This window comes from Hetaerina americana, unplaced genomic scaffold (assembly GCF_022747635.1).
Source record: "Hetaerina americana unplaced genomic scaffold, ioHetAmer1.1.p SCAF_173, whole genome shotgun sequence".
Lineage (NCBI taxonomy): Eukaryota > Metazoa > Arthropoda > Insecta > Odonata > Calopterygidae > Hetaerina > Hetaerina americana.
In genome coordinates this window covers 489,366-504,046 of record NW_027286734.1, presented here as the reverse complement: position 1 = coordinate 504,046, position 14,681 = coordinate 489,366, and the positions used below count along the sequence as shown (strand labels likewise).

Sequence of the window (14,681 nt, the reverse complement as noted above, 5' to 3'; positions counted from 1 at the left end):
TAAACATGGCACAATGGACGTAACACTCAAAATTTTTATCACCAAGTCGATTGAGTCGACTAGATCGATGTTCGCATTGAGTACATTATAATACGACTACATGAAAAGTAGGTGAGGAGAAACTAATTATTTTTTACGTTCAGATAACGAAATTATTTTGTATAATAATAACAGAACACACAAGAAATCAATGAAACTGTTACAGCAACGATATGTCGGTCTCATTTCAGTTACGAGGGTCATCCGGAAAGTAGTACCCGTTCGTGAAATAAAGACACAAAAGTAAATATTAACAAACATAAAAAATTTTATTTGAAAGAGGATACTTTAAACTACTTCTCAACATAATCTCCAAGCAAATTAAGGCATTTGTCATAACGTGTGACAAGTTTCTGTATTCCTGCTGCATAGTCCTTCGCCGCCAGCTCATTGAGATACGCGAGGGACCCATCTTGCACAAATTTTTGCATAATGCAGATGGTGTTTAACAATTTCATGAACAATTGTTCGAGAAACATTGGGAAAATGCTCACAGATGTCATCAATTGTGACGCGCCGATCGTTCCTCACGAATTCGTCAACTGAGCTCACCAGTTGGTCTGTAATGACAGACGGTCTCTCCGAACGCTCATCGTCGTGTGTGTTCCCCCTCCCCATGTTGAAGTTGCGACACCACCGCCGAACAGACGACTCGTCCATTACATTGTCTCCATACACCTCCTTTAATTGGCGATGAATATCACATGGGCGAACGTTTCTTGCATTGAGGAATTTAATCACTGCCCTCACTTCACAACTGGCGGCGTTCTCAATTTTTTTAAACATTGTAAACAATCACAGAAACAACACAGGCAATGCTAGCGTCACGCAACTTGGCTCAGAGAAGGCAGACAAGCCACTGAAGCTATCTGACCTCGTCCAGCGGCTACTCGCGTCGTCAGCACTTCATGCGGCACGAACGGGTACTACTTTCCGGATGACCCTCGTATATGTATATATATATATATGTGTGTGTGTATATATATATACATATACACACACACACCTACTCCGTTGTACATTATGTGTATATAAATAAATAATGTATATATATATAAATATATATATTCAATGTGTGTATATAAATTAAAGTAATAAACACACATTGAAAACACGCACAAGGAGATACCCATTTAAGATAGTTTGAGCTTTCGGCTCTCTATAAGTCCTTCTTCGGGGTAGATTTAGCAGAGCAGTCTAGGGACAAAATAAACTCAAACGAGTTCCTTCTTTCCCAAAAGGGAGGTTTTGTGGCCACCGGAAATTCGGAGTACGTGTGAGTTTCATTTGTATTTGTTTCTATGTGTTTTTGTTTGCTAGCGCTATCTCGCTTCTCCGTTGAAATCATTATTCATATCCGTGTTACTTTCCTTCAAGATTTACATATATGCCGAAAGTATTTAAGATCCTTGGGAAAAAAGTTTGCAAAAAGAATTAGATGAAGTCCAGAGAAAATCCGCTAGGTTCGTTAAAAATTGTTATAATAAGAACACAAGTGTGACAGGTATCTCAGGGGATTTAGTTTTGGAGCCACTTTAGATGCGAAAGGAACGAGCTAGACTTAGACTTTTAGAAAGATTCAGAACAATTGAGTTTAACAATGACACTGAAGGAATTATTATGGCCCCAATTCTCCCCCCCTTGCCACACGCCATTACGGCGGCTTGCGGGGTATTATGTAGATTGCTTAGGTAGATCAGACCACAAAGGTAAAATCAGGGAGATAGATTCCAGTACAGATACATACAAATATATCTATACAAATACTCATATCCCCGTACAATCTGAAATCATAACAGTAAGAAATCGATAACACTTTAGAAATATTTAAAACATTTACTTTACAAGTCGGAACAAAATTCAACATTGCAAAGGAATCAGGTATATGTAGATGCATGTGTATGTTAGTTGATAGGTTTTGTGTTTGCATATGTGCCATTAGGAATGGACAGGAAAGGATGAAGGGTGGAGAGAAACCCGGCGTCGGCATTAGCCTACTCTAAACGAAAGGCGCCAAGGGGTCCGCAGCTTAACGTCCCATCCGACGGACGGCGTACTCACTCAAAGTGCCCTCCACAAAGCACCTCAAGTAGGGATCGAGATACCTCTGAAAATATTCAACACCGCCGGGATTTGAATCCGAGCCCTCTGGGTGGGAAGCCAGTACGATAGCTACCGCACCAATCCCGATCCCTTCGGTGCGAATTTATTGAATATAAATACTTAATTTGAGCATACATTGATAAAGTTTTCTTGAAGCCCTGAACTGAAATTCGTGAAAGAGTCAATCGCTACGTAAATAAATTTCACAGTTCGATGAAAGATGTGATACTTGTGAATAAAATAGGAATTGGAAAATAAATAATTGAAGAATTGGCTATGACATGTTCACAGGGTATCGTAGGCTAGATGTATGAAAATAAACATTTTTTAAAAGCGTCTGGTTTGATTTTTTTGATGATGTGACTAAGGCGTTCATTTTAATTTATCCTGAATTATGCCTCAAAATATTAAAGGACATTAGTTGAAAATTGAAGCAAAACGAGTTAAAGTTAGCGTTATTAATGTTATTATACCGTTAAAGGTATGTTTTCGATGAACCCAGAATGAAAAACGGTTCAATTTTTTGGCTCCATTATAAAAAACACAACATTATCTTCAGTATTGAAATAAAACTCCTTCAGTTTCGCTTACTTACTTTCCCCATTCATGCCTTCCAAAATACATTTGCTTTTCTATATAATGGAGGCTTCTGAGACGTATTGGTAGAGGAAAAAATAAAATTAACCGATAGTACAACAAGGGGAGAAGGTAGACGATCCTTGGGAGACGATACGAAAAGGCAGTCAGGAAGTTCGTTAAGTATGTTACAGCAACTACATGTTGGTCTCATTTCAGCTATTATAACTTGAATTACAAGTAAGCAGGTAAACCCTGCGGAGATGATTACACTTGTGGGTAAATATCCCACCAATCAAATAAAAACGCGCCACCTACCTTCTGCACAAGTTCTGTGAGATATTTAAGCTTCTTCGGAATTCCACACGGCTATGGGATATCAGTAAATTCGAGGAAAAACTCAAGCTGTTGCTTTTACGTGACCGGACCGCATTCGAGAGGTTCACCAAGATAATGAGTGTAAAAAAATTCCAAAATTACTCCTAACATTAACTTTCTTATAAAATGTGGAGTTTGTCTGTCATGGTAAAAATAAAGAAGTATCGGAAAAGAAACTACTTTGTTTTTTCGCACATAGTTTATTATGCACGACCTAGGTTTGGACTTCATCAGCAGGTCTTTGTAAGTCGAAACTTAGGTCGTGCATTATAAAGTATATGTAGAAAAATGAAGTATTTTCTTTCCCGATATAAATCGCTTCCACAAAGTGCCAGCTCATCCCATTCTATTAAAATACAGAAGTACAAGAAACAAAACTTTGCATAGCCAGGAAGCATCTGATTATCTCGTTCTTCGGCCCACGCGTACTTAAAATCTCTAAGGCTTGAGGTTGAATGGACGATAAAAAAATTTACTCAATAGCAAAATTACAAATATTTTTTATAGAGACTATTTCTCAAGTCTCCACCTGCTCCGTTAGGTACCAATAGATTTTGGAACTCAGCCAGCAGGTGCCCCAACGATCGAATCACATTTTTACTGACACAATCCGCGACCTTTGTGCTACTAGGCAAGGGCGTTGCCCACCTAAGTACGAGTAATTTAGCCTGCAATTATAACAGTTGTAATTAAAATATTCTACCTAATCGATATTCCAGCAATTAAAGTAGAACACAATGCATGGCATGGTACGATTACGTAAATTATTCAGTCTGTGAAAGTAAATGAGGTACCTTTTTTATATTATGATTTGATTAATTACCTTTGACTGTTACTGGAGTAACGGTAGTAGTGCAGTGAAGATACTGATTACATAATACTTCGAAATCGTGGTTCGCATGGAAATTTCTTTTAATTTAACATTCTCGTATGAAATTGAACGTGAATTATTACCGACATGTCGCAATTAAAGTTAGGCTATAAATATTTTAACGAGAATTAATCTGTACAGACGTAAACTGCTTAGTTACAGATAGCGAATGGAGAGATGGTATCGGCATTTCTAAGTAGGGATGCCAGAGAGAAATTTCCATTATTATCTGCTCGTTTCAATATGCATGCGAAGGAAATGGAAAGGGAAAAATTAGAAAGGTCAGGAGGCCAAAGAGAAATAGGTGGGGAATTCTCCACAAATCTTGGATTTGCGAAAGATAAAATGTTGGTTAGCCAGTCACCAATGCGTTTGGAATCATAAATTCTTGCATTGCAGAATCAGTGTAATAGTTGTGGGATGAAAATTGATCTTAAGAAATCAAAGTAAATTTGATTCTGAATAAAAGTGTAACATAAATAATCAAGTTTGGGGTATCAAATTAAACATATATTATAGTTCACGTATTTGGGATGGATGGTGAACAGAGTAGTAAGGATATAAAAAAAGGATTGCGTTAGATTAAAAATCTTTTACATAGAGACGGCAGTTGATGATTTGCTATTTAAGTAACGATGTTCAAAAAAGATTGGGGCAGCTTTTGTTATGGAGCATAGAAACGTAATCGTTAAAGCAAGAGAAATAGCGTAGACTGTAGGCTTTGGATATGTGATTACGAAAAATATTGCAGAAAATGTAATTGATGGATAGGCCAAGAAGCGATAAAGTTAAAGGCTTGAAAGGGGATGAGAAAATTCTTGAGTGAAAAAATTTAGGAAGGAAGGACAAGTGAATTCAGGATATATTCACAGTCAATGGAATTGTGAAAACTGTAACCGATGGGTGAATGCTTGGAAAGTAGAAGATAAAATAGAAAATTTGTATGGAATTGAGGAAATTATAGAGTAAATGAGCTAAATAATGAATTTTGTTTACTTGGGGTTTTATCCTACCCATAGTGACATAATGCTTCAACTGAACTAGTATATTTTGATACATCCAACCGTCCCCACTCCAGGGTTACCACCCAATCAACATTCCAAGATTCAACACACCTAATTGATCATTTTGGTATTCCAATAATCTTCCACCATTTTGCGATAGATATACGCGCTGGTATGAAAATCCAAATTGAAACTTCGTGGAGGAAAATGTTTCAGCTATACGGCTGGAGAAGTAATACGTCAAACGCATTCAAACACCAGGGGCTGGCATATAACTTTGAAACACATTTGGCCTGGTGTGGCAAAGCTCGAAGTTGACGGTGAGGGAAAGAGAGAGAGATTGGGATTTCTTGCGGAGAGAAACAAGGGGGAGTTACCTTCCAATTAGCATGAGCTTGGTTGCAATTATTTTCGCGCGACAAATCGCTAGTGAGCTCGAAACCTAAAGGACTAATGACTTCCCCGCCTAGAATTAAGGCCCTGATGGAAATCAACGTAAGCCCAAGGAACCTAACCCGAATTTTGAGGTCACTATGCGACCCCAATTGCTCTGCTCATATCAGATGTGGTACGTTATTAAGCTTAAGATATTAGAATTGAAAACGCGTGTACGCGATCAAAATCCACACTCTGCCAAAAACAAACAGTAAAACGAGATACAATTAAGAATTAATCCAAGGAAGATAATTGGATTTTGCTTTTCTCTACAATTTTCCGATATAACTAAGCTCCAAGTGTCGGAAGCGGAATATTTAAAACAAGTTTCTGCAAGAAAATAGTTGAAGAATACGGGTTATAGAGTGGTTTCATATTTAATACTGCATTATAAATACATTTTCAACATTTTTGCAGAAAAAAACACTTTTGAAGTAGTCTTAAAGATGAAAGAATACACTTTGCTCTTCCAGCAGAGAATTTTTTTATTACGACCTAGGTTTTGTTGCAGCGTAATAAACTTACGCTGTAATGAAAAATTCTATATGGAAATGCAAAGTGTCTTCTTTCATCATGAAGTATTTCCACCATGTCACGCCTGAACGCTTTGTTTAGTCTTAAAGTGTTTACGTTAAAATCAAATCATGGAAACTCTTCTGAGAAGTGTATTTGGTCTTATTCTCCATCTGCATGCACTTGATACCATACTTTTAATAGGATTTTCAGTACTATTTGAAATACGAGTGTGTGCGCTAAAAACTATGCATATTTTTCTGAGTGATATATTTTTTTAAAGGTAATCTACCGGTTAAGGTAGGTTTTTGGTTGGACACAACTATCAAACAAATATTTTATTACTCCTACAAAACACAAAATCCATCATCCTACTCTATATCAGGTCCCTCTTCATCTCTGAGTATTTTCTTCCTCCCTTCATCCCGTCCAACATCCCTATCCTGTTCCTTCCCTTTGCTCTTTTGCCCAACATTCTACCCTCTATCACAGTCTTCAACATCCCACTGCCGGTCAATACCCCCTTCATCCACTTTTCCTGCCTCCATAGGATTGCTCCCAACAAACACCTCTCTTCGCCCACCATACCAAGTACTTCCTCATTTGTTTTCTTCTCTGTCCATTTCACCTTCTCCATTCTTCTCCACACCCACATTTCAAAAGCATCCAGTCTACGTCTATCCTCCTGCTTCAATGACCACGTTTCCGCGCCGTACATAGCTACGCTCCATATCAAAGTTTTTACGAGTCTTTTCTTAACATCCTTACTCAAAGTCCCTGTCATCAACTCCCTCCTCCTTGTGAAAGGCTCTTTGCCTAGCGGAATTCTTCTCCTTACGTCCCTACTACTTTGACCCTGTTGGTCCAAAACACTACCGAGATACGTAAACTGTTCTACCTGCTCTAGTTTTTGCCCTCCTATTTTAATGTTAAGCTTGGCCTTTTTCTTTCTAGAAAATCGCGTAACCTTTGTTTAATTAATATTGATTCTCATCCCGTACCTGTCGCACTGAATTTCCAATTCACTCAGCAATGCCTGCAGCCCCTTGGCTGACTGGCAAACTAAGCTTGGTCATCAGCAAACCTAACTGATTTTACGAATTCCCCGCCCACTTTCATTCCTACCTCGAGTTCTTCCCATGCCTCTTTGATCATTTCCTCTGCATACAGGTTGAACAGCAACGGTGATAATGGGCAACCCTGCCTTACACCCCTTCCTAACACTGCCCATCCTGACTCCCCGTTTCCCACCCGCACCTGAGCAGTCTGAGACATGTACAGGTTGCGGATTAGCCTCCTTTCCCTCCAATCTATTCCTATTTTCTGCAATATACTCATTAGTTTTTCCCAATTCACTCTATCAAACGCTTTTTCGAAATCTACAAAACAGGCAAATACCTCCTGGTTGTGTTCTATATTCCTCTCGATTAATAATCTCATTACTGCAATGGCATCACGCGTACCTCTCCCCTTCCTAAACCCAAACTGATCATCCCCTAAGTAATCATTTTCCCTACTCTCTATCCTTTTGTTTATGATCCTGAGAACAACTTTAGCTGCGTGGGATATCAAACTAATTGTCCTATAGTCCTCACATGACGTGGCCTTTACCTTTTTCGGAATCGGAACTAAAACTGCTCTCACAAAGTCTTCCGGCCAGATTCCCTCCTCATAAATGCTACGGATCAGCCCATATAGCCTCTTCCTCCCACATTTTCCTAAGCATTTTAAAAGTTCCACGGGAATGTTATCTACCCCCACGGCCTTATTTAGTTTCATCTCCCTTAATGCCCTTTCTATCTCATTGTCTAGTACGCCTGGACCTAAGCTGTCTTCCTCTACGTCATTTTCTTTTTCAATGTCTAACTTTGTTGGTCTGAGTTCTTTACCATACAGTTCTTCTATATACTCCTTCCATCTCTCTTGGATCTTTCCTGCGTCAACTTTTACCTTACCCGCCTTATCTCTAACTGTTAGCATAGCTCTTCCTTTCTTACTTCCCGATAACGATTTAACTTTGCTTTACAGCGCACCGATTTCACCCTTCCTCTGCAGACTTTCCATATCCTCGCACTGCGTCTTCCACCATGCGTCTTTTGCCTTATTTGTTGCCCGCCTCAATTTATTGTTCAATTCTTTGTACTTCATTTTGCCTAATTCTGTATTTATATTCTTCCACTTTCGCCGCTCATCCATCTTTGTAATCATCTCATCCGTGATCCATGGTTTCCTAGTCCTTTTAGCGTTAACGGTTCCAATAGTGTCTTTTGCGGCTTTAGACAACCCTTTTTTGATCATTTCCCATTTTTCTTTGATAGTTATAAGCCCTTTACCATCCTCCATTATTTTCTCTACCGCCTGTTTGTATTCCTTCCTTTTCAACCCATTTAATGCTTCTACATTCCATTTTCTAACTCGCCGCCCCTGCCTTATCTTTTTGAAACGGACGCTACATTTCATAACAACTAAATTGTGGTCAGAGTCCGCATCCGCCCCCGGGAAGCTGTGGGAATTTATCACACTGTTCCTAAACCTGTGTCTAACCAGGATATAATCTAGCTGATATCTTCCTGAGTCACCTGGCATTTTCCATGTATACCTGCGTCTTTTGTGGTGTCTAAACCAAGTGTTGGTGATGACTAACCCCTGTCTCCTGCAGAACTCAACTGCTTTTTCCCCGCGGTCATTCCTCGTGCCTAAACCGTAGTCGCCCACCTCTTCACCATCTCTTCCTTCGCCTACCGTCGCATTCCAATCCCCCATCACTATCAAATGTTTCCCTGCAGGAACACACGCGATCATGTCCTCTAACTGATCGTATATCCTATCGACCTCTTCTTCCTTATGGTTGCTCGGTGGCATGTATACCTGAATAATAACTAAGTTCGTCGGTTCTGCTTTTATCTCCACTAGTAGTATTCTATCCGTTACCTGCTCTATGTTGACTACGCTTCTTCCTACCTCTTCATTTAATACTATGGCAACCCCTCGTTGGCTCGCGTCCCCGCCGCTGTATATTATTCTATACTTATCACTCCAGTAATCCCCGCTATCTTTCCATCTCACCTCGCATAGACCTAAAATATCTATATTTCCCCTTTCCATCTCTCGTTTAACATTCTCCAATTTCCCTGTCCTCATCATTGTCCTAACACTCCATGTTCCTATTCTAACTAATTTGGTTTTCTTCTCCTGCGTCTTCTGTCCTGCTGCTGCTGGTTTTCCCTTGCAAGGGTTTCGTGGGATGACGACCGCGGAAGCCTTGCCTCCCCCGCTGCCGGGCACGACACACGGCCGATTGGGCCGAGCCCCGTGGTTGCCAGGACTCAAAATATCTCTATTGTCCATCATATTTTTCTAGGGAATGATAATTGAGGTGGTTTCCCGTTGACTTCCTCAATAGTGTTTTTAACGTGACACCATCACTTACTGGCCGCCCCACTGGGGTCAGACGCCATTGCAGCCGCCTCACTGAGGAACAGACGCTGCGTGGACTACCTTTCGTCTGGCTCCTAACCTTCGACCTATCTGGCATGGGTGACCCTACCAGGAGCAATTTTTATTACTCCCGCCAGCACAGCTCTAGGGGTCATCGGAACGCACAAGCCCTTCCACCACGTCAAGGTTGTAGTCCGGGGAGGGTCTGAGTGATATATCTCTATCATAAATTTATTAAAGTTGAACGAGGATGTCAGGAAAATACTCATGTAAATTTTTTTTAAAGGAAGGAGATAAGAAAGAATGAGACAAGAACATGGTCGTTGAAACGAGGTGATAGGTGTAGATTGGAAGCTTATTAAACAGGCGAAAATTGTGGCGCATAATATATGAAAGCATTTATTTCAAGGAAAACTGTGGTCACTTCATAAAAATAATTCAATTATTTCACAAATAGATAGAAAAATTTCTACTAAAATGGTTGTTTTCTTATTTTTTAATGAATATATACCTTCCACTGGAATTATGGAATTGTATGTGGACAATGGTAAAAGAATGGCCAGGTCCCAACCATTGCCGCCTCTTAGCACTGTGACCCATTTACACGAGAAATGCGCGCATACATTTCTATCATACATTGTGTGTGTGTATATTTATGTATACACACACACAGTGTATGTATGCATATATATATATATATATATATATATATATATATATATATATATATATGTATATATATATATAAATATAAATATATATATATATATATATATATATGTATATATATATATATACGCACACACCACATATATATACATACATATCGCTTTCATGCGTTTCGCCCACGAGAGCGAACATTCACATTTCCTTTCGGAATGGTGAGACCTTTAAGCCGAGGCGCATTAGTTCTCCGCCCTAGCTCCCACTTCCCTCTGCCCAGACTTGAATTCTGATGAAGTCGTCGTCCTGAGACGAGAAGGGTGCTGAGGTGGAAGGGACAGACGTTTGCCAGTCGACGTCCGACAGGGAGAGGGGCGAAAGTTAGCCAGGGAGGATGCGGAACGGAAAGAGGAGGGGAAAAATGATAAGAAGTTGACAAAGAAGAGGGCGGCGGTTTCCAAGAGGGGGGGGCGGGGATGTAGAAAGATGAAGGTGCAGCACGACATGGAAACGTGTGTGTGTAGGGAGTGTGAGGGTGGATGGAAAAAAAATAAAAGACGAAAGGGACGAGGGTTTAAGTGGGTGGAAAATGGCCAAGAGCAAAGGCGAGTTCCAGAAAAGAAAAAAAAATACACCCGGGGACCAAGGAAGTCAGATACGCCCTTTACACAAGATGGGTGCTGCCTTGGCGGTAAATTCTGGACGCTACTCCAGCATTTCACCCTCATGAAAAAAACGGGAAAACAAATTTTTTCCAAGTGCAACATAGTCATGATCTCTTTGTATCCATCGTGTGCATCATACCCGGATATTTTTTAGAAGAACTTTCGAATTCCCTTATCTGCGGTTCTTATAACCATTCCTTATGAACAAAATTAATTTCTGTTACAAATCTTCTAAATTTTTATCCATTTTATTTAGGCAAGGAATATTATGCGAAGATTTGGTTTAAAATTTACAACAAACCCAAAAAAGAAAATGCAATGGACGTCATATTTTCAATGGAAATAAAACATAGGTGAACATACAAAATTTATATCATCTGACTCATTTCTTCAAGGCATTCTTTCGTGTTAAAAATGTGCCTTGAGCGGTTTATGGATGCGAAACGTATCTACAATATACTTAGTCTGCCAAAGCCTCACATCATTGATTTTAATTAGCACTCCAGCCAGCCCAAAAGCTAATATGAGGGAAAGTCATTCTAATCAGGATGTTAACACAAATAAACTACGTTCCTATAACTCTTCTCATGACTGGGGATGACATATGGACTTGGCTAAAGTGGTTAAAATTCAAAGTAAATGTAAACCTGAAAAGTACACCAAAATTCTAATTTTTAGTATGCAAAATACGCGAATTGTAGTAATAAATATTGCAAAAGCCGTAAGAAAGAGGTAAACAATAAGAACATTATAGAGACGCAGAGACTTAAACTCCGGATAATGGTCATAATATTATGCAATATTTTTTCGATTATATTCAATATTAGATGGCGGTTACAGCTAATAACACTTTTATATTTCTAATTTGATAAATTTTGACTAATTTTTCTAATGGTTCCATTCTAGTATCATACCTATTTAAAGGTAGATTACAAAAAATCAGTAACAAATATCCACTTCTAAGTTTTGCGAGAAATTCTCCTTTCATTGATTTACATTGTTTCTTCCTCAAGTTCTTCGTATCCTCTACCTGTCTTCATTCACTCTAAAAGGCCTTCCTCTAGCTCACTTTCTTCAACATACTCCATTCTATGACAGCCGTCATTATCTGACTACCTTTCAGTACTTTCTCCTTCCACTTTTCTGCCTTTCTCCACCCAAAAACGTCCTATCTTTGCCCACTCAGCTTAAAACTTCATCGATTGTCCACCTCACTGTTTTTTCATCTCCAAATTATTTTCTCTGTCCTCCACCAAAAAATACTTCAAAACTGTCTAATGTAAGCTCATTCCTCTTTATTCTAAGACAATATTTAGATCTTTACAGCCTTACATCATGGATTAAAGTATTTACTACTCTTGTCGTTACAACTTAACGGAGTGTGAGCTCATCAGTTCCTTTCATCTTGTGAATGCCTACTATAAATAGAGTAAAGAGAGAAATATGGAGGATTTCCCAAAAATTTTCACTCGTCACACTATCGTCAAACGGCCAATTCAGATGGTGTAGTGGAGATAGAAAATAGTTGTAATGGAAAAATATTGCTTGTTCTTTCGGCTGTTATATAAATTAGCATATATTATAAATTCAGCGGTGCATATTGTTTGAATCCTTCTTAACAGGTAGACTACTGATTATAGACATTAACTCACATTGTACTTTACACATTAACTAACATTGTACTTATATTTTCGCCAAGTTTCAACTACACTAGTTACACCAGCATAAAATTACCGCAGTTGGTTCGCACAGATTTTTCCGATTTTTAGAAAGTCCCAGAAATTCGCAGAGCTAAAACACAACGAAAATGAAATTAGCGAACATGACGCGAGCCCCTAGTTGGAATGAATTCTGTCCAGACTCAATGCCGTTCGGTCCTGAAGTTAACATTTCCAAGGCCAAATCGGACAAACTAATTTAAACATGGGTGAAGGGCCATCATTCAGAATTGTTTACTTCCCTCCGACTTTGATAACAAACTTTCAATTAATGCCAGGCACATGCTGTGGGCAAATGGGAAAAAATGTTCAAATAAATGATTCGGCTTGCATGCACATGAAGTTTGCCAAAATAGAACGCAAGGAGAGTGAGGTTTCTCATTGAGCTAAAGGGTTTGGCTGCGGGGGATATTGGACCCCTTGGAAGGGGAAGGGAAATGAGATTTACGCGGGAGATTACCGCGAATTAATGCGCTAACCTGCACCGCGGCTCGCGTCATCGCTTTTGATAAATTTGAATAGTGAATCCGCCATTCCATGTCCACGGTCCCTTGGCATGTGAAATCGATTTCTTGATTTTCCCAATCCGTATGTTGATTCATTGATTGGAGGACATTCCGACAAAAGCCTTTAAATTATTTAATTTTGAGCATGTACATAGATACGCATATGCTTTCCACATATCAGCACTTTGCCTTTTAGAACGAATTTTTAGAGAAATAATACAATCATTTTCTAAAATATAATAATATAAGGGGTGACATGTACAGGGTGCGGCGCTTAAATCCGGACAAGCAGGCGTTTACTCGAATGAGATTTCCTCACCGGGGTAGCGAAACCTTCCTCAGACTTCTCTAAAGCATTATACTTAGCCACAATACCGTAAGTATAGCAAGTAATAGCTGGGGCACCAGAAGAATCGAAATATTTCGAAATATAACGCCCAGCGCGAACACTTTCGATAATAGCGGCTCTTCGATTGTACTCCGCACTCGTACGTATCATCTTGGTCATTTTGAGGTTATGACGGTTTACTAGATGCCTATAGCTTTCAAGAACGTCAACCGCAACCTCCAGTGGAAAAACGATATAGCGGGAAATTCAATTAGAATTTATTCCGGATGCAAGCATCGCACCCAGTAATTAAACTATTATGATAAACATTGCTTGCACAGATTATAATTTCAACAGAAGAGGTAACCGATATATTTAAAGAACCTGAGGTTGAAAACAAGGAAGCACTTTGTCACAATCTCCTGTATGACGCATGTGAATATCACGTCATGGCTCCTAGGTATGAAATGTGTGTTTGGCTCAACAAGGGCCACAAGACCAAGAAGATCGTAATTGGAAAAAAGTAAACAAGACAAAAAGCATAAGCTTCGACCATCCAGACTAAAGGGAAGGCAAACGAAGCATACTAATTTCGTGAGGGACTTGATCAGAGAAAAGTGTGGTCATGCTCCGTATGAGAGGCGTGCTATGGAATTACTGAAGGTGACCAAGGATAAGAGGGCACTTCAGTTCTTAAAGAGAAAGTTGGGTACCCACATTCGTGCCAAGAGGAAGCGTGATGAACTAAGCAATATTTTGACACAGCTGAGGAAGGCCCAAGCACAGAAGTAATACTTTTGTAGCTTATCTATAATAAATGCTATAAAACGTATAGACCACTCCACAGATCTGAGACATGGAGTATTGGAAAAGTGAACCATCGAAGAATAGAAGCCTATGAAACGAGATGCTGGAGACGAATTCTGAAGATTATATGAGCAAAAACAGTCAGGAATGAGGAAATATAACGAGAAGCAGAAGCGGAAAAGACAGTATTGAGAACTCAACGACGACGAAGATCTTGATGAACCTGATGCATCTTGAGTTACAATGAATTAGTTATAAGCATAAAGAATGAATAATTGAAGGGAAGGCCCCGCGAAGAAGACGAAGAAACAAGTAAAAAGCACACATTAAGAAGTACGTAAAATAGGAAAACTATCAGAGGGGTGAAGGAATGAACACTGCACGGGGAAGAATGGACTGCTGCAGTAAATCAATCCTTGGATTGAATTATTATTGATGATTACTGATGATGATGACCAGATGGAAGGTGCCAGGTGATACGGAAATTCCTTGCAACACATCCTTACTTGTTCTTTATAAATCAACGACGTGAGCATCTACACGCCAATTTTTATCTAAAAAGAATTTCATTCAAATATATCAACAATAAATCTTCAAACATAAAATATCGAAACCTAGTTGGCCTGAACAAAAAATA

At 39.2% G+C, this 14,681-nt stretch overlaps 1 pseudogene; it reads left to right on the top strand.

Annotated features, from left to right (window-relative positions):
• The first annotated feature begins 13,682 nt into the window (after positions 1-13,682).
• On the top strand, positions 13,683-14,029 carry LOC139687172 (large ribosomal subunit protein eL36-like; annotated as a pseudogene).
• Positions 14,030-14,681: the final 652 nt, after the last annotated feature.